The sequence below is a fragment of the Phyllostomus hastatus genome, unplaced genomic scaffold (genome assembly GCF_019186645.2).
Source record: "Phyllostomus hastatus isolate PE091 unplaced genomic scaffold, TTU_PhHast_1.1 phas_scaffold_129, whole genome shotgun sequence".
Classification (NCBI taxonomy): Eukaryota; Metazoa; Chordata; class Mammalia; order Chiroptera; family Phyllostomidae; genus Phyllostomus; species Phyllostomus hastatus.
In genome coordinates, this window is record NW_025334009.1 from 19605436 (window position 1) to 19627599 (window position 22164).

Consider the following 22164-nt stretch of genomic DNA (forward strand, 5'->3'; position numbering starts at 1 on the left):
AAAATAGTATGCAATCCTGATGGTTTTCTCACAATTAAGTAAAGTTAGCACAGTCCTATGGATTATTCTACCCTGTGTATCTAACATAATATTCATGAAGATTTTAATAATGCATGCAGAGCTTCCATTGGAAACAGCAGTAATAACCTTTCAATAATTCATTGAGGAAAAAGTAGGTGAGAAGAAAATAAATTTTGTTTTAACACATTTAATAATGACTTAAAATGGTAAAATATGAGAGAAGCATGAAAAATAGATGTGCTATTGTTCAAATGACTAATATTTTTTGGAGAGGGAAAAATCTACATATGAAAGGAAAAAGATTTTTTTGTTTCAGGATGAGATTTTTATTTTTGCCATATAACTTCGAAATAGTACACTGAAATAAAATATGATAGACATTTACATACATACCATGCAATATTTTATATAGCACCAGTGAATGCTACAGAAATAGGTGCTGATATGAATAATTTATAAGAAGGAAATTATGTATTATTTCAGGAACATTAATCTACAATTACTTCAACCTCATTTTCAAGTGCTGAAATTCTTCAGAATGAATTCGGATGACAGTATAGCAGCAGCAGCCTGACCAACAATATATGGATCAAAGAGAAAACAAGGAATCTGTGTTTTGCTGTAAGAAACACTGAACTATTTTAGATACTTCCTACCAAGGACTGACATCAGACCTTGTTAAAATTATTCAAGGCTTCCTCAGCTACATTCACGTAACACCATTTAAATGGATGGTGAGCACTGTGATAACAGTCCAATCGACCTACTAACTAGCAGACAGTGAGTACTCAGCCACAGGAAAATCTGCCTGCTAAGTCAAAAAAGAAAAAAAAAAGCCAGAGAATTCACAGAATTTAGCTGCCATTAGCAGCATTCATGCTGCATGAAGACGATTGGGCAATTACTAATTGAGATGTTGTGTCACTGGTCAGATTTTATCCCATCGAGCTGAAGATATACAGCAACCAAGACCAGAACTTTAATCTGTCTTTAAAAATAAAAATAAAAAGATAGGCCTGTAGATACTGTAATACATGCTGTCAACCCACCAATGATAAAGTAGGAAGAGCTGAAAACCACTGCTGATTTATTCAAATATCTCCCAAGCAATGACATAGGTTAATGCATTTTTAAAAGCCATGTCCTTGGCTAACATCGTGATGGTATGGTACACCCTGATCTTACACCTGCAGTCCTGTGTCACAATGAGTTGGGTCAAGGAGAATTGAATCTGAAGGCAAAGGAATCAATCAGAATTTCCTTTTCAATGCTTGTCCTAGGTGGGTCTTTAGGATAATAAGTTGGCAGTTCATTCCTAATGGAAAGCTTGACTTTGTGTAACATTGATTCCATTAATAATTTCCAACAACATATTTATAAATTCATTGCCACTCTTACTTAATTCTCCATTAATTTGTAAATTAGAAGATATGAAGGAATGATTACCTATGTCTTGAAGTCACTAACCTCAACCCCAAGATTGCCAAGATCTCACCATACCGTGGTTATAAATGTAGTCACAATAATAATGACATTAATCGCACAGGGTCTTTCTCCCATCTGTACAATGCAGTATTGTATGTCCTTGAAGAACTCTCTGTAAGAGTGTCTGGTGGTTTCCAGAAGGTATCTCACAAAGGCTTACTACTCATCTCCTTATATCCTCCTCCTATGGGCCCCTTCATTAATGGAAATGGTCCAGAAGGCCATGAGTAGCATGTTACCACCACTCCATGTTTTAAAAAGTGGTTATTGTGTTAGCATCATCAGCACTGAAAAGCTGTATAGCTCTAAACCAACCTGCAGAAAAGGGGCCACTCAAGAGGCTGAAATGATTGGTTCTAATTACTAAGGTGAAATTGAGGTGCCACTATGTAATGGGGACAAAGAGGACGATGTTCAGAACCCAGGGGATTCCCTAGGTTGCCTCAATATTCCTTTGATCAATGCTAATTTAAATAACCAGGAACATATCTTTAATATAATGAAGAAATGACTGGCAATTTCAACTAGGCAACCTGCTGATAAAACTCTGTTTAATATGCATGTAAGCTAGGTTGCCTATCTTTACCATAAGGTTCTTGGAGGAACCAGGTATGGTAACATTTAGCCTATTCTAAACATTACTTGTTTTGCTTCTTACCAATAGAACAAGGCAAATTAGAAATGCTTTGTGCTTTCCTGAATTTGACCTACTGAAAAGGTCACATTAATTGTTATCACCTTTATATACCTTACACAGTATCCTGATGAAAATTAACCAGTTTTCTAAGTAATTAGGGGGCTTGCCCTAAAGATTAGGACAGATGTGTATTTCCTTTCCTTTGAGACCCCAGAGCAACTCCTCACATATTCCTCCTTTAGAATAACAAGAACGTCTCCTTTTTGATCAACCCAGATGAGCTCTTTCTTCATGAAATAAATGGACTAGTTACTTTGAAATGCATGATGAAGGATGCCTTCTTCCTCTGTCCCTATGCCCTCCTCATGCTTCCTTCATACCATGCTTTGTGACTATGGAATGAGGTAAGACCTGCCAAGCTAGTCTTTCTCCTCAAAGTCTTCACTTCACTTTTTAAAGCAACCCCCCAAAGAATTTTCTATTCTATTCTAATTTTCTTTTAAGGACTTGCAAAAGCTTAATAAAGATACGTGCCCATTCTGTGCATCTGCCCCTGTGTTACGCACACTGTACACATAGAGCTAAGTCTGTGGGCTCAGCAATGTGCAAGGCTCTGTGGATTGACTCTAAGGAACCATGAGGGCCAGCCCCAACTCTAAAAGTCACCATGATACAATTGGGAAAACAAGATGCACGTTTAGGAAACCATGGAAAATTGAGCTATTCAATTGAATGGCAGAAGGAAAACTGGTCAGTGTCTTAAATGGTTTCTTGAAGAGTATAACTGGAAACAAAGTTGAGTACAAGTGGTTTATTTGGGCAGTAATGCTAGGGAGCACACTAGGTAAATAAGGAAGTAAGAAGAATGGAAAGTCATTATCAAAGCTTACCATTGTGGGCAACTCACTTGCTCTTTCCTGCTTGGGAATTCTGGGAGACATCAAAAACTGAACAAATATGAGCTCACTCAGGTGCCCATCCATCTTTGGCTAAGGGAGTGGAAGGTGTTAATTGCCCCCAATACATGCACACACACTTCCAACGTACCTAGTTACAGAGGTGAGAAGAAGCCCTTGGACAGAGGATTGCAGGTACTTGCAGGAGGATGCCATCATCAGGAACTGAAAAGGCAAATGCCGGGGGAAACAGGCAGAGCTGACACTGCCAGTTAGTAAAGACTTTGTAAGAGGAAGCCTTTGAAATGCCCTTAAAGAGTACACAGTACTATTGGAGGATTATATACTGTGAGTTAGTAGACAAGAACAGAGTTTCCAAGAACATGCAAAGGCGAGGGCATGCTTGTGAACATGCTGAGGAGAGAAATGACAGAGGGTGACAATGAGGATCTCAGGAAATGGCCTCTCCATGTAGTCTGTCATTTAAGAAGAAATATATTACTTTTATCCTAGGATCTTTGTATTTGCAGGCATTAATCACCTCATTGTACACAGATCTGATGAAACTCACACTGGAAAATGAACAGCTCTTGGTTCAGGAAAAAAAAAGAGCAGATAATTTAGGGAGTTAGAGGAAAATACTAAAATACTAAATAAAATTAATGTGCTAGAAAGTAAAAACTTGAGGAAAGGCTAACATTTAAAAATTTAAATATATAGCACAGGAATAAATAGCATTGACCTTTAAGTCAAATTCCTACCAAGGACAAGACACAAAAATCTTAATCCAAGGGTACATTTGCTAGGTGCCTCAGACAATGACCTTCAAAGGGGCTTGTATATGAGGATCATCTGTGACATTTGTTTTAAAAACACAGATGCCTGAGCCAAATATCCAGATTTAGAATCTCCTGGAGTAGATTCTAAGTACCTGTATTTTTAAGATCCATAGATAATATGCACCTTGAGTCACAAACTACTGGTAGCAAAAAGAATGAACTATGAGTCCTGTATTTATGTAATTGGACTCTGGAGAGTGGCTGGGAAAAGAAAGGAAGATAGGACTACAACTAGAAATGACCTGTGGCCACTAAAAAAAAAATAGAAAAGAAAGTAAAGAATATGACAACATGAAAAGACTCCCACCCCACTCCCATGATGCTTCAAGGGAGCTTGGCATGAGGTCTGCTAGTTCTGTACCGCAAGCCTGACTCTATGAGCCTAAATAAACAGTCAAGTTAGAAATGCCCCATAGAATCCAAGGAAGTGAGGCCAAATACAGCATAAATGTTAAAGCAGGTCAGAAAGACTTAGAGAATGTCCCACTTTTTTTTTCAGCCATCCTCAGTAAAAGAAATATAATCAGAAAGCAGCCACCTGGTGGTATGCAGGATAGAGGGAGATTTATCATCTTCATGTACCAGCCACTGATCGAATGTTGAATATTGAGAGCTTTTCTGATTAAATTTGTTATCATAATTTTGTGCAGTAGTACTCATAAGAAATGTGTTTACGGAAAGAGCACCACTTGATTTAGTGGGCTTGAGCTATAAAGCTAATGCTAAATAAAGAAGATTTATAAAAATCCTAATCCTTTAGGCCAACATTGCTGTGCAGTGGCAACATTTATATGATCCAAGAATATATGTGGTAGTTATATGGAAAAGGGTAATCCAGAGACTTTCTGCTCTCCTCTGCAAAACAACAGAATACAATCTCGTGATGAAAACCTAAATGGTTTTAATGTAATTATGCACAGGTTATGAGGTATTAAACACCAAAATAAATTAAAAGTGATAATATGGAGATATCTACAATTCTTCTCTCTTTGGATTTTTGCAAGTGATTTATAGATCTATCTCAGCCTCATGATGCTCCAAGTGTTGAGCAATAAAAAGTACAAAAGGGTATCCAGTTTTACACAACGATTTATTGAGCCTGTCCTAAGTATTAGCATTATGTTAGATATTTGAGAAGGGGGAGATATAAATGTGGCAAAACACTTAACCTTTGTCCTCAGTGACCTTCTATTCTAATAAAGAAGATGAGTGCAATGCTTCATACACACTAGCAACAAATGAAAAAATAAGGTATTTTATGTTTCTTCCATCCTAAGATATGGCTAATTATTGCTCATATCAATTTCATAGGAGCTACCATTTGCTCTTCAACACCTGGTTCCCATTTAGGATTGTTCATCTCACACAATAGGTGCTACCTGGAATTTTACTATCTTTCTGGCTCCTCAGGTAGACTATAAGCCTCCATGGATATTACAAATACTCCTCAACTTATGATGGAGTTACATCCTAATAAACCTGTCATAGGCTGAAAATATCAGAAGTCAAATGTGCATTTAATACACCTAACCTACAAAACATCATAGTTTAAACTACTCTACCTCAAACATGCTCAGAATACTTACATTAGCTTACAGTTGGGCAATTATCTTGAATTACATCTCAAGTAATTGCTTTCCTCTTCTCACCAGAAACAGGAAACAGAGATGGGTGTTTTGTAGACATCATGGGTTTGTGCAAAAACACAAAACATAATATACAAGAAAAAAGCTGGCAACACTGTACATTGGCAGGGGTGTCCAACACATGGCCCATAGGCCACATGCAGCCCAGGATGGCTATGAATATAGCCCAATGCAAAGTCCTAAATTTACTTAAAATCTTGCTTTTGCTCATCAGTGTTGGCTAGGCCTTGTGTATTTAATGTGTGACCCAAGAAAATTCTTCTTCCAGTGTGGCCCAGACATGACAAAAGGTTGGACAGACACCCCCGCAAGAGTATCAGTTGTTTACCCTTGTGACCATGTGGCTGACCAGAGGCTGCAGGTTGCAGCCTCTGCCCAGATTCCTGTGAGTATGGCACTGTGTATCACTAGCCCAGATAAAGATAAAAATTCATCATTTGAAGTACATTTCTACTGAATGCATAACACTCTCAAACCACCATAAAGTCAAAAAGATGTAAGTTGAACCATTATGAAATGGGGAATGTCTGAAATGGTATTTCATACTAATGGTTCTAAAACTCTGCTGCAAATGAGACTCACGTAGGGAGAATCCAAAATGTGCATGCTCAGGACACACCCCAGTGAAACCAGAACCTCTGAGAGCCAGAAGGGGGTGGGAGGAGGGAACCACTCATTGGGAAAACTGGATATCCAATGCAGAAGAATGAAACTGGACCTTCTGTCTTACACCATACACAAAAATGAACTCAAAATGGATTCAAGACTTAAACATTAGATTTGAAACAGAGAAGCTCCTAGAGAAAACAGAGATATAAAGTTTATTGACATTGGACTTGGCAATAATTTATTGTTTGGATTTGACACCCCAAGCAAAGGCGACAAAGGCAAAAAATAAACAAGCAGGACAACATCAAACTAAAAAGCTTCTGTACAGCAAGGGAAACACAGCAAAATGAAAGGCAATTTGTGGAAAGGGAGAAGATATTTGCAAACCACACATCCAACCAGGAGTTAATATCCAACATATACAAGAAACTCATACAATAGGGCTTGGAACTTCTCAGTAAAGATGAAATAAAGCTAAATTACAGAGGTGCACTCATCTATAATACCAACAAACTGAACAACAAACAATAGAAACCAGCCTCCCCCACAAAAAAATTCACTAGCAGAAATCAAAAAAAGAAAGGGTCACCATTTAATAGCACAAAATTCAAAGGTGGTAATAGCTGCAAGATGCATTTGATGAATAATCTAAATATGCATCTGAAGGGTGGTGTGGATGTTCAACAAAATAATCAGGAGACCAAAACCTAGTTCTGCTATAGATGGGTTTTTCCATTTCTCAAACTCCAAAATCTTAAGCCATAAAAAGTAGTTAAAACACAATAACAAATCCTGGAAATCTAGTTCAAGAAAAATAAGTAAGTAGATGTGTGGCTCAAAAAATAATCAAGAAGAATTTATTATTAGTATATCTGAATAAAGAGAAATTCTGGTCAGGGTTGCACCCACTAAACTGGAGTCACACTAATTGTGGGGGGTGCTCTGCCCACAGGGCTCTCCCCTCTCCTCCCTGGCCACCACAGATGAGAATAAGTCTACCAAGACAAGATCTGCTTGGGGAGGAAAGGTGGCTGAACTCTCAAAGGAAAAGGGCCAAGAGCTTTTTACTGGGTTCATTTGCACAGGAATACAGGTAAAGCTTATTAATCATTGTCAGGCAGTAAGGATCAAACAATAGATAACAAAGAACTCTGAGGGCCTATTAGGAGTCAGAGTCCGATAGCTAAAGAGCAATAAAACTTTTAAGGAACAAACTCACATTTTGCTTGGACCCTTATTTAATTGACAGCATTCTAAACAAAGCAGGTTTCACAGATTTACATATTCTTTCTTAGGCCTGACTGCCCTAGAGAACCCACCCTTTCCAGCACAGGAGTACCTACCACCCGCATTGTTTCAGGCTTCAGGCCTTTTCTCAGGCTTAAGTGTGGCAGGGGAAGTAAGGCCACCAAGAGATTAGGAGACTTTTCATGGACAGAACAAAGACTCAGGCTTTGTCAAAGCTGAGGGGCAAGTGTCCATCACCCCCTTTCTCCATAGCTCCCCAAGTCCTTCCCTGGGGCTTCCACACAATCATGCCTGTCTTAAGTAGTTCCCCCCGTGGGGAATCTTACCCATCATTGGCTAACCAATCAAGCATTGGGGGCCAGGCAGGGTGAAGTAAAAGGAGCAGAAGCGGTGCCCCTGCCAGAGAGATAGGCTTTGTCTTCTTAGCGGCTTCTGGTCCAAAGGTTGCTCACTCAGCCTTAGCCATGGGGGGATCACAGCTTCTGAAACCAGGCAGGGCAGTTCCCAACAACCAGTCACCATTAGAATCATATGAACAGACTAGAGACTACATGAATCAAATTAAATAACCTGATAAATTACTCAGAATTAATAAGCTATTAAGAATGTCACTTTCAAGTGTGTATACAGTTGTCCCTCCACAAGTTTTGCATCTTCAAATACAACTAACCATGGATCTAAAAACTCACATATTTTCAATCTGTAGTTGGGAATTTGAGGGTGTAGACAGTCAACTATGTGCATCATTCTATGACATTTTATTATTTTATTTTGTTTATTTATTTTTAGAGAGAGAGGGGAAGGGAGGGAGAAAGAGAAGGAGAGAAACATCAGTGTGTGGCTGCCTCTCATGTGCCCCTACTGGGGACCTGTCCCACAACCCAGGCATGTGCCCTAGACTGGGAATCAAACCAACAACTCTTCGGTTCGCAGGCCAGCACACAATCCTCCGAGCCACACCAGCTAGGGCTGTTCTATACCATTTTATATAAAGAACTTGAGCATCCACAGATTTTGGAACTCACAAGGGTCCTGAAACCAACCCTCCACAGTCACAAAGGATGACTATAGTTAAATTTTTGGAGATTCAAAAGTTATACATGGATTGGCTGTATAGAGGTTGGTGACCCTTACCCCAGCATTGTTCAAGGATCAGGATCAACTGTGTTTCTTACTAAATAATAAGAAGTCTTTAGAACATTTGTGTACTTTTAGCATTCTTGCATGTACAAGATATACAGTCTGAAGAAAGAATGAGCATGGTTTTCTTCTGCAGATTAAGCAAAGTGAAGGTCCATGTTCAGAGCTTTAAGAAGGAAGGACTGCCTCCTTAGCAGTGGTCCTCAAAAGAGGGTAATTTTCCCCCTCTAAGACATTTGTTAATGTCTCGAGACATTTTTGTTTGTCACAAATGAGGGTAGAGAGAGGAGCAGAGTGGACTCACATAGAGGGTAGAAGCCAGAGATGCTGATGAAAATCATAAAATTCATGGGACAGCCCCTCCGCACCACCACACCCCAATAAAGAACTGCCTGGCCCAAAATGTTAACAGTGCCATCACTGAAAAATCTTACATAACAGTTTGACCTACAAGCCCAAGAAGTGGACCAAAGGAAACATGGAGATTCAGAGTTATAAAAAAAAAAACAGTTCTTATCACTAAAGTGGAGCGGGAGTGTGCTATTGGCAGAGAGCCCAAGAGAATAAAAGGGCAAGACTGCACCTGCTTCCATTCCTTCAACCCCCACACTCTACCCACGCTTTTTCCCATATGTCCCCAAAGGTGCTCCAGATCCTGAAGGGAGAGGTGCACAGAAGCCAGATGGCCTTGCCTCTCACCCTCTGCCTTGTCCACTCCTCTCTGGACTCTTTGATTCAACGCAAATAATCCTAATTACCATTGCTATTTTCAGCTTGAGGACAGATAATCTTTAATTAATAGGGCATTCTCAGCACAGAGCAAGGGAGGGAGGGAGGGAGGGAGGAAAAGAGGGAGGGAGGGAGGAAGAATGGAAGGAAGGAAGGAAGGAAGGAAGGAAGGAAGGAAGGAAGGAAGGAAGGAAGGAAGGAAGGAAGGAAGGAAAGGAGAGAGAAAGGAAAGAAGGGAGAGAAGGAGGGAGAGAGGGGGAAAAGGGAGAAAAGAGGGAGGGAAGGAAGGAAGAAAGGAAGGAAGGGAGGAAGGGAGGGAGGAAGGGAGGATGGAAGGAAGGAACTTGAAAAAAACAACCCAAACTTTAAGTCTTTAGCAGTAAGTGCTTCAATTTCATGTCAGGGAGTCTGAACTTGGCCTGAAGAGGAAATGCAACAGAGCATGCCATCAAAATAACTAGGTCAATTTTCAGCTTCTTCTTGGAAGGCTTTCTGCTCCTTCCCTCTTCACCCTGCTGGGCCCTCAGCCTGTTTGTGCCAGCCACCTTGATTTTAAATAACTGGCTCTCTCAGCCTGCATTTCAAAGTCCAAAGGCCCCTGGAATTGAACAAATTGCCCACCCACTTTGAACCAAAGAATACAGTCCTGCTCCTTCCATTTGGGCATCTGGAATTAGTGACACCTACCGTGTGCAAGCACTAAACCACCTGGCGGAGAATGAAATGTTATGTGATACCTGCTGGCATTCTGGGTTTGGTCCACTTGCTCCACCAGAGCCTGCCGTTGGACCCCAGGAACTGCCACATTTGATGCTGTACCTAGGGACATAGTTTCAGGCTCATGTCAGTGGAAAAAGACATGATTTATCAGGCTTGTAAAAAAAAGGAAACAATAAAACCAAAAATAAGGGAAAGTACCAGGTCTGAGGGATCCAAAAGCCCTAAACAAATGAAAGAAAAAAGATGTCAGAAAAGATTTTTTTCAACCACGCATTCCCAGAAAATGGCATCCAGCTTTTAGATAAGACTGCATTATGAAAAATATCTAATATAGATGTTCTCACAGTTCTTCAACTATTTGTTTTCAGATCTCTTTCTATCTCTAAACACCAACCTGTCCTAGAGATAGAGTCTGTTTAATCCATCTTACATACCCAAGATGCCACAGAATGCCACATACATAGCTGGTACTTGACAATTTGGTTAATTCCTCAACATTTTCTTGCACTGTTTTCTATGTCTGCCCTCAGATATTCTCCCAAAGATGCCTGTCTCTCATTGGTCAGCACTCTCTGCTGTGAGATTTGTGTCCTAACAAATAAAAACCCACCTTCACTTTTAACTACGGTTTTTTGAAGGCAATACCCATCTTTTATTATCTCACTCATCGGTTGATGTTACAAGAGGCTCAATTCAGCGCTTTCTACCACAGTGCCCTGCCTAGGCAGATGCTTACAAACACTTGTTAAACAAGTCCTGGCTTTATTAAAGAGACAACCCCGTCCCAATATGAAAGAAGGAATTTCTTAATCGTTTCGTTGTGTTATATTTACATATCAAACAAGTACATGGTGATTCCCATGCAAATTCTTTTCAAGGAGAAAAATAAATATGGAAAAAATAAGGGATAAAATCATAGTGAAAATAATGTCCCCAATATCAACAACAACTTCCCAAAACATATTTCTGGAACATAGTAAAATAAATAAGTATTTACTTCTAGCTGAAGGGTTCGGGTTTGAGTTTCTTATCATAAAAAAAAAAAGAGTTCTCACCTGACTTGCAGTCTGTCAGGGATAACTTCTTGAATAAGAGGTTTTAGAGTTTCTTGGATAGAAGTGAAAATTTGGCAAAAATTTAATGGTATTTTAAAGGCCTAGAGGATAAGACAATGGCAGGCAATCGAGCTGAGCTATTGAAAAAAGTAACAAGGGTTCAATGGAGCAGTGAGTAGACAGAACAGAGGTAAAGTAAGAGGGAAGCTGGAGCATCCTGAGCAATGTCCACAAAATGGGAAAGTGAGGTGAGGTGGTCACCTTACGCTATAGCATTCTCTCATTTCACAAACATGTGCACACACTGCTACCAGCTTTTGCTCTCTGCTCTTCTACTAGGACATGCATTTCCCTTCTTTGCTCTCAAAACATTTGCCACAAAATAACAGAGTAGAATATGACCGTCACTTAAGACAACAATCTTTTCAAAGTAAACCTGAGGTTTTCAGAACATGAGAAGTTATCAGAAAATTGCAACTAGAAACCTACACTGAAAGCTTTTAGACCAAATTTTTAAAAGATATATGTTTCTGTTGGGGGAAAAATGATAGAAATGATAAAAGCATCATTTTACTCAAGACAGCTTTATCTAATGGAATTTTTAATGACTATATGGTACTAAGTAATAACAAAGGGAAATAGAACCAACATTTATTGACTTGTGAGCTCTCCAAATCATTACTGTCTTCTATTATTATGCTTACTTCATAGGCATATTAGTTTGTGGTAAGTATATCTGGAGGAAAATGTGCCAGTCATTTTTCTGGAGGTTTTATGAGAACATTTAATCTTCCTGAGATAAATATTACCTTGTCTGGTTTACAGCGAAAGAAAGGAAGACTCAGAAAAATTAAGAAATTTCTCAAAGTATGTGGCAGCAACAGGATTTGAGTCTGATTCTTATAAGTCCAAACTCATGTGTAATTTTTATGACATTGCCTCTCATGGGGAAGTGTTAATCAGAAGGCAAACACGTCAGCTCAGCACTGAACCTCTGAAGACTTGCACTTGGGAGTTACTGCAGAAAACCAGCAAGCCTAATAATGGTACCACAGCAACAGAGTCCTTCCCTTCCACCTAGCAGTCCATTGGATCTGCCACTGAAAACCTAAAAGCTATCAGGCCCGACTTTGTTGACTTCTAGGCACCCACCTGGGTCAAGATGACCAGGAAAATATGGGGAAAGTGTAAGTCTGTGCGGAGGAGGGGAACATAACTTTAAACCAACATGACTGGGTATTTGTGGCAACTTTTAAGAGCAGCTACTACTGTTTGCCATAGTTCTCTATCAGTTGTTACTCAGATGAAAGACTTTTCTATGTTGTAATAAAACAATTCCTAAAGCTGGGGACAAATTAGGGATCTCCTACGTCCTGTTTGAAATTTGCTGTTTACATTAAACTATGTAAATTTTGCACAAAGGTTGTACTCACTGAGGGGGCACATGATTTAGTAGGAACATCACACACAGGGATCTCCCAACCTCTTTTCACTCAGTCGCTTCGCTTCTGTGATCTCAGCAAAGCACTGAATGTTTCTTGGCCTCACTTCCTCATCAGTGGAAAGAGGGGACTGGGAACATTGCTCTCCAGACTACCCTTCAGCTCCAATGAACTCTATGTGCCAACATCTGAGCTAATAGCATATTTATGAAGGACTTATTTTATTCTTATTACTTTACCTTTCTCTTTCCAGTTACAGTAACATATTCTGAGTATTGCAGAGAAGTTGAAAAAATAGACAAAGTATGAAGAAATAAACTGAATAATATCCCTACTACCCAGAAATAACTATGCTAACAGTATTGTTAATTTTTTCCAAATACATTTCACATGGTTCATTAAATTTTGAATATAAAATTTTACATCTGTTTTCTCTTGATATTAATTTAAAAATTTTTATCAGTATAATCAAACTCTTTCAGAAACATACCTATTAAAATACATGTTTTTAAGGATTTTAAAGTAATATATGTTTATTGTGTTTGCTAAACATGTCAAACTTCTATATATGTTAATAGATGTTTGAAAACTATCTGATAAAAAAACATAAAGAACAACACTTTATATTTCCAAAGGGTTGATTCCTCTTAATAGTTGACTATAAATATTTTAGATATAAATTATAAAATGTTTCTATATGAATTGTTTTACATCATGTAATGGCTGTGTGGTACTTGAACATAGGAAAATACCAAATGTATTTATTCAATCCCTTAGTATTATTACATGCTTTGGATTTTAAGAATCTAGTCTGATATTTTAAAGTGTTGCTATTTCTCTTTTACTAATAATGCTAGTTTCATTAATGTACATTTTAAATTTTCACATTTATAGCTGCTAGTTTTTTTGTAATGTAGTGAATTTAACAGTTATCTGTACCAGGCATTGTCCCAAGTATTTCACATGTATTTTTTTAAGGATTTTATTTATTCACTTCCAGAGAGGGAAGGGAGGGAGAAAGAGAGAAAGAGAGAGAGAGAGAGAGAGAGAGAGAGAGGGAGGGAGAGAGGGAGGGAGGGAGGGAGAGGGAGAGGGAGAGGGAGAGGGAGAGGGAGAGGGAGAGGGAGAGGGAGAGGGAGAGGGAGAGGGAGAGAGAGAAACATCAATGTGTGGTTGCTGGGGGCCATGGCCTGCAACCCAGGCATGTGCCCTGACTGGGAATCAAACCTGCAATGCTTTGGTTTGCAGCCCGCGCTCAATCCACTGAGCTACGCCAGACAGGGGTCACATGTATATTTTATTTAATCCTCATGACAAACCTGTGAGGTAGACACTCTTTCCTCCCCATTTTACAGACAAGTGAACTGAGATTTGGAGAGCTCAGTAACTTGCCTCAAGTTTGCTAAACAGGATTGGTAAGTAACAGAACCAGTTAGAACCTACCAGACATCAGAATCCAGGCTCTGAACTTGGAGACTATCCTTTTTCCTCAGTGTGCCAGACAGTGGATATTTATTAGTTGGTTTACAGAAAGTCTCACTTAATCTTCTGAACAACACTGAGAGATAGGTCTTATTATCCTCTTTTAGCAGATTAGGAAACCAGAACTTAGTGGAGTGAATTAATGATACTGAGAAACTGAGCCTAGCAGGTGACAGAAACAGAACAGAATCTCAGGATAATGACCCAACAACACCCACATTTTTAACCATTTGACAGGGATTTTAATACACTTTGTCAGTTCAAATGATAAATTTAGTTTATTATTTGCTTAATTTTTAAAGTTTTCTTGTTTTGGGGTTTTTTTTTTTTGCTCTTCCATATTCTAGTACATAAAAGATAGATTCCTTTTCTAAATTTTGTTAATAGTTGCCTTAAAGTGTTTTCCAAAATTTTCCTTGGACCAACATTCTTTAGCTTCTCGGAATACAGAGTAAAAGGGTATCTTTTAAATGCCCTCTTTTACGGGGACACCCTTTTACCCCCTTCAACCTCCCGCAGTCTCAGCACCTGGTTCTCAATCTTTATTACAGTAATCTAGTAATGCACTCTATATTGTTATTCACTATTATTTATTAATTTTGGTTTAAAGGCATTACTTGTTAATAATGAATATACAAAATATTAAGTTTATTAAAATAAATTATTGTTTTTGCACTAGACATCTTTCTTTTTTTATTTTATATCTCCACAAGAAAACATAGCACTGTTAAGTGTCTATTATATCCTAGGGAAAACTTCAATCTTAGGTCACAGCATTAAGAGCTCCTGGTTTTGGTCACATAAGCTCCCTTTGAAATGACCTATGGACTAGACATCTTACAGAAAAACTAATTTAACACATGTATTCAGTTATATAGAAGATTTACAATGACTATTTATATGCATGTCATTAAGCCAGTTCCAGCTACACAACGGCCATCTTTTATGTATTATCCTCCACTTGAGCTCTGGGCTTCATCTTTGAGCAATCATGTTGCAACTCTACCTCCAGGGCCATCTGAATTTTATGCCCTTGTAGATTTCTTTCATCCCTGGCCAAATGTTTATGAGATTGTTTTTCCTTGACATTTAGTTCAGAGTTTTGTGTCTGGGTAAGTTTGAATAAAGATTTCTTTTTAATTATGTTCCCAGGATCATAATGGAATCTTTCAATATGCCTAAACTTCTTTTATGTTTAACAATTATGTTTATCTCTTTTGTTCAGTATTCCTCTCATGAACATAGATTATCCATTTGTTGAGTCATTATTCCTTGTCTTCTATTATATTACCTTCTTTCTCATCATTTTTATCAAATTTATTTTTTATTTCTACATTCTGGGAGAGTGTGTCTTCATTGATTTGATTTTCTATAATGCTAAATCATCATTTTTCCCCTCCAATGTCAACTTTAATTCTACTATTTAATTTTTAATGTACTTGCAATACTTTTAAATGTAAGCTCTCTCCCTTTTCATTTCACCCTTTTGTCTTTTCATCAGTGTCTTTTCCCCTTTAAATTTTTGGTTGCTATTCCATAGAAACTATGCAAGGAGGTATAGTTAATTCTGAATCTCACAATAAGTTGTCTTAGAGGTGAGGTTTTCCTCAAAGACTTCACAAGTCTATGCCCTTTTTCTGTTAACTCTGTGTTGGTTGTGGGTTTGATTCTCACTCTTTCTTCATAGCTAATGAGGAAATATTGCTTGACTTTAACCTTTTGACTGCAAAAGTGGTTATCAAATTTGAGTCCAATTGCAAGTTTCTTGCTGCTACTCACCTGGAGCAGTGCTCTCTGCTCTACCGAGGTAATATTCCCTATTAGCATCTTCCTATTCTCTGGTTCTTAAATCAATGAAGTTTACAGTTTATAGAAGGCATTGCCGAGTCCTTTCACTTTTCTGCCATCTTTAGCACTTTCTTCCTAGAGACCATATCTCCCAGCATGCCATTGGCCACTACCAGATACCCTGAACTTCTTTGCCATTAGTTTCTAGGAGTGGCTCTTCCTGCCCTTTCATATAAAGTTGATAAGAGAAGGGGAGGGGAAAAGAATGATCTGCTGCCTCAAAAATCAGCACCCGGGCAGCAGAATAATGACTCTGAAATTTTAGTTGCATCAGAATCACCTAGAAGGTCAAATTCCTAGAGTCAGAGTGGAATGGTACTTGCCAGAGGCTGGGGGAAAGGGAAATGAGGAGTTCCTAATCAATGGGCATAACATCTCAGTTAAGCAAGATGAACAAGCTATAGAGATCTGCTGTACAACACTGTCCCTGCAGTGAACAATAAGGTATTAGTATTTTGTGAAAAGGGTATGTCTTCATTAAGTGTCCTTACCATAATAAAATAGAATTGAATAAAGAAAAAAAGAAATAACATCAGAAAAAAAAAGAAATAAAAAGTAGTTTCTGTTGGGAACCGCCCTGACTGGTATCAGAGGCTGAAACCCCCGCCTAGCTAAGGCTAAGGGAACACCCTTGGAACCGTGAGCCAGCAAGGAGACAAAAGCTTATCTCCCTGGCAGGAATGCTGCTTCTGCTGCTTTATTCATAACTGAACCCCCAAAAGCTTGGTTGGTTAGCCAAAGACGGGTAAGATTCCCCACGGGGGAACGACCTAAGCCAGGCACGATCACTTTGGGAGGCCCCCAAAAGAAGGACTTGGGGGGCTGCAGCGAAAGGGGGGTGATGGACCCTCGCTCCTCGGCTTTGACAAAGTCTGAGTTCTCATCGTCTGGGAGAAAATCTCCTTATCTCTTGGTTGCCTTAGTTCCCTTGCTCCACCTAAGCCTAAAACAATGACAGGGTGGTGCAGCTCGGTACTGAGAAGTGCGGATTTCCGGGGTGATCAGGCCAAAGAAAGAATATGTAAATTACTGTGAAACCTTCTTTGTTTAGAATGCTCTCAGTTGAATGAGAAGGGTCTTAGGAGGAAGGAAGTTAGTTCCTCAGTCTTACAGCTCTTTGACCCCAACTCAATAGACCGGCAGAGTTCTTTGTTTTCTGTGGTTCCTTACTTCCCCTAATGAGTACTGTACTTTACCTGAATTATTATGCAAAATGAGCCTAATAAAAGCAGGTATGGACTGTAAATCAGCGCGCTCCCCACTAGGGGGCGTGGCCATTTCGTCCCTACTTCCCCACAGAAACTAGTTTGTCTCTGTGCATGTTTTTTCTCGCGTGTTTATCATCGAGCCATCCACAGCGTTCCGTGGTCACTGCTGGCCGGTGACCCACGCGCAACAAGTTTCCTGGTTAGGAGATAGAGAAGTGGGCTAGAGGAAAGGGGAGCAAAGAGACTGTTAAAAATGCAGGGACTGGGAGAAAAGGAGAAGAACCTAAAGGGGACCCGAATTGACAAAATTCACTGATTTAGTTGGCTTGGAAAATGTGGGCAACAGTGTGCCCTAAAAGGAGGAAACTCAGGCTGCACATCCACCCTTAAGAGGAACCATGGAATGAAGCAAATAGGTTATAGATTGTTTTTCAGAATACCTTCCCCAGATACACCATCTACCATGTTGAATACTGTAGAGTATTGGTTCTCAACTCTGGCAGCAATTAGATCTAGGGAGTTTTTAAAAGCAAACATACAGGAAAAAAAATACAGATTTCCAGGACCACAATTCAACACCAATATTGTCTAGAAAATTTTTGGATGATTTTAATGTGAAGCCTTGGTTTAGAAGTAATGATGAGAAATTTGGGGGAAAAACATTCAAATCCAAAATCAAGAACTATTTGCTCATTCTTCTGTATGTTTAAGTGAATGGGAAGCTCCTTTGGGAATGAACTGTACCATTGCCTCCCACAGTAAAGATTATAATGTTGGATTAGGAAGTTGGTTGGAATGTACCTCCATAGGCCATTTCTCAGGCTTTGGATGGTGGGTTCATACCTACAAATCAGGGTAGTCTCTGCTCACTCTCTGACTTCACCAGCTCAGAGCTGATTGCTGGTGACTTGTAAGGTGTCGTGGAGCAAGGCTTCAGGACAAGTTATAAGTACAGCATGATTGTCTCTCTTGTTCTACCACATGCTGGAGCATACATTTAATGGTGTGTAAACAGAGCAGCTGAAATGTAAATGCTAATTTACAGAAGCAAAATTCACTTTGTTTTCCTCTTCTCCAAACTTAACACTTGCATGTCTATAATAATAGCAAAGCTTATGATGAAGAATGGAGATTTGATACTGTACTAATAAAGCTCTTTTGCTCTTTTAAATTATAAATAATTGGGGTTGCAGAATGCTAGAAGAACTCTTTAATGAACCCTTAAAATGTCCTAAAGCTATCAAAGAACGTACATGTAGTATATATAAATACTTCTTTAAATCAAAAAGAAAAAAAAGAGAAAAGTCAATAGAAACAAAATGTGCAAGTGATTGAAACACATCCTTCTGAATAACATATTAATAGATACTCAACTTCACCAGCCTACAAGAAAATGAGGATTCAAAACACAGTGTGGTACCTAAACACATCAACAAGAATGATTAAAATAAATATACAAACAATATCAAGTGTTGTAACTTACTCTCATGTACTGCTAGTGGGTGTGCAAACTGATACAACCACTTTGCAGAACTGTTAGAAAACTAAACATACATTCCCTCTATTATCCAGCAATAGGCACCCTTGTGACACAGTAATACGTAATCCCTCTAACCCAACAATTTCACTCCTAAGAATTTCTCCAACAGAAAATTCTGCCCAGACGTGAACAGGAATGGCCATGGTCGCACTATTCATAATGGCAAAAATTTGGAAATGACCCAATATCCATCAAGAGTAAGATAGATGAATGTATTATGTATATTCATATAATGGAATACTATTACAACAATAAAGAACTATTTAGGAACTTCATGTCATAACATAGGTAAGTCTACAAACAGAATACTGAGTGAAAGAAGCCATATGGTATGATTTCAGTTATATGAAGTTCAAAAACAGGCAAAACTAGTCTACAATGTTACAAGTCAGGATAGTGCTTGCCTTGGGTAATAGGGTGGAAATGTGACCCCAAGAGAGTAAAAGGGATTTCTGAGGTATAGCAATGTTCAGTTTCTTGGTATAGGGATAACTGTGTTAATTGTACTTGTTTTATAATAAGTAATCAGTACACTAATGATTAACATATTTTATCCTACACATATTATTCTGTAATAAGTAGGTTTTTTAAATTAAACTGAAGGTTAGGAAAAATCTATTTCATAACTGTGAATTATGAAAAGTTAATTCATTTACAGTCCAGAGATCAGGGAGAGGTGGTAACTTCTCTTGGTAAATTAAAATCGTCTTAAAGCTTCTAAAACTGAAGTCCTAATTATTTTATTTAACCAATTTTTGTCAATATTAAATAATGTATTTAGACAACCCTGCAAAGTAGGTGCTAGGGCTATCCTTAGGTCAGAGATGAGAAACCAAGGAGTGGCTAGGTAAAAGAACTTGCTAAAAGCAATGAGTGGTAGATTGGCATTTGAAATCCAGAAAGTCTGGCTTGGGATGTTGAGTGGTGGATATTTTAGTGACTTCATCAATGGTTCTGAAGTGCTTTATTTAGAATCTTTTACACTCTTAAAAATCGCTGAAGACTTTAAAGTTTTTGTCTATGTGTACTTATTAATATTTACAATTTTAAAATTAAAGCAGAAAAATTTTAGTCTCAGTGCACACAAACACACATTTCATTAGTCCTCAAAATTATGATGTCATTGCACATCATGCATCTTCCAGAAAACCCCGCTGCATCCACCGTATACATGTGAAAGAATTAGAATTAAAAGTCAGATCACGTCTGGGTATTATCATGAACATAGTTTTTATCTGACATCGCCTGGGAAAGGATCCGTTGTCTTATACTGGGTTGCCTCACTATTAGTGAGGAGAAAGTCAACATCTAGTGATCAGAAAGATGCCACATGCTGTTTATCACACCCACGATTTAGATTTCACACTATAAAATTAATTCCATATTTTTAGAAATGAACAACAGAATCAGAAAATCTGGATTTGAATTTGAACACTACCACTTGCTAGTGAGATAGCTTTGGGGAGATTATTTCCTCCCTCTGAGCCTCTGTTCCTTCAACCATATGCATTTAATTCTAACAATAGTTATAGGAGCTAGAATTAAATGGCACACAATTAAGGAAAAATGCCCACCATGGTGTCCAGCATACAATTGGAGTTCCATAAACATGGGTGGAATTTCTATGGGTCATTTTACTCCCATGTGGAATAAAGAAAAATAAAACTGTAAGAAAGAGCCTATCTGTCTGATTGCAATTCTTTCAACTTTTTTCTGGTCTTATGTGTCTTAGAAAGCAATAGCTCTAAAGAACTACTTTTTTTTTATTCTTCCACCTTTTCTGAAAGTTATCCAACACTCTTACTAATGAATTTAAGTTCCCATCGCAATATTGGAAAACCCCAGGTATGTACAATTATCTCAGAGACTATAAGAAAATCCTCTAAGTAAGTCTACTGCACTTTATTTTTTAATACATAACTACACATTCTAAGCATAATTAGAAAGATGTATGTATAAGATGGGAAGGTTATATATAATATCATGAAACTAAATAAAAAGTGAAAAATCTTGGAAATCATTTAAGTTAAGACTTGGCAAACTTTTTTGTAAAGGACCAGAGAGTAAATTTTTTAGGCTTTGCTGCCCATATCACCTGTTGCAAATACTTAACTTTGCCATAGTGCAAAAGTAGCCATAAATATATGTAAATAAATGGGCATACATAGCTATGTTCTAATAAAACTTTATTACAAACACATGTGGTGGCCCACATTTGACCCACAAGTTCTAGTTTGCTGAGCCCTGATTTCAATGATAAATCCAAAATTAAAATGATTTTTATAAAATAATGATAATAAAATGTATGATAATCATGTATAATATATTTTATATTATATAATAAAAATTATCTCTGAACTCTTTGGGGCTTGTTTTAAGTGACCTGGAAAAATATCCAGACAATTTAATTCAAAACAACTTGGGACCCACATGTTGGAGGCCTTTCCTCCAGCCCTGAACTCATTAAGGACTTGTTTCCCTGTGACCTAAAGTCAGACAACTCCACAAGGAAGGGGCACCATATTTCTATTCATCTTCTAGTTTTATCACAGCTGTGCCACTTCTGTCAGCATTACTCCAGGGCTGTCAGCACTTTCATTATAATGCTAGCATCTCAGAAGGTTATAAATCTGCCTAGGGATAGCCTGAGTTAAAACTTGGCATGACAGCTTCCAGACCAAAAATTTTCCCAAGAATGAACAAGCTGGCTCAACAAAAAAAATAAGTTCATATTAAAAGCTAGGTCAAAAATTATCTTTGTAAAGTTCAGAACAAGTTTTGGTTGTGAACATTCTCCCATAACTCAATTCAACCAGCATTTATTGAGTTCCTACCATAGGTACCCTCTGTCATTTTATCTGCCCTATTTTAAGTACTTCCCTTGGGGAACTGCATCTCCCCAAATCCATATCAGCCTCTAATGGAGCTGTCAATCCAGAGGATTTTCCTTGCTTCCCCCCAGGGAAGTTCTCATGACTAAAGTGAGCCAATTAGATTATTTCACCTTCCTAGACACAGAATTGATTCGAGGACAGTTTGGGACTCTTCCCTCTTTCAAGGTTATTACAACTTCCAGGAACAAGAGAATCCCTCTACCTTCTTGCTTTTTGCAAAGTGGTCACATGAACCCCAAGCTTCTGTGTGTGATAAATTTGACGAACTCTGGAACATCCCATTGCTGATATCTCCTAGGTAGTTGGATCCAGGATGAAGCTCTGGATTTGGGAATCATCTGTGTGCTTTAAAAAAAACAGTATGGAACAATTTCTGGGATTCTCCAGTTTTCGGGAACATAGTTTAAGAGTACTAAGAACACAGCTAAAAAATCAAAGATAATAACTACTCAATAAATATACTCCTACTATTTGCTTCATTCTGGGCTAGTTGCTAGGGATATACATAGGAGTGAGAATGATGTATAATACTGACAAGGGGATATAAATTCAATGCCCTTATCTTCTGAGGACTCCTGGTCCCTTAAGATTTAGGTAATGTGATATTCAGTCCCTACAAAATGACAAATGGGATTTCAAGGCTCTCTTGAAAATGTCAAGGAAGTCCCAAAGCCTAACATTCTCTTTTAATGCAGCAAAGTCTTTCTGGTCAGAACTACCAGTCT

At 38.3% G+C, this 22164-nt stretch overlaps 1 non-coding gene across 1 annotated transcript; it reads right to left on the reverse strand.

Moving 5' to 3' along the window:
- Positions 1–14645: 14645 nt before the first annotated feature.
- On the reverse strand, positions 14646–14772 carry LOC123830901. The gene has a single exon (XR_006787837.1). It is a non-coding gene; the product is annotated as a small nucleolar RNA SNORA25 (small nucleolar RNA).
- Positions 14773–22164: the final 7392 nt, after the last annotated feature.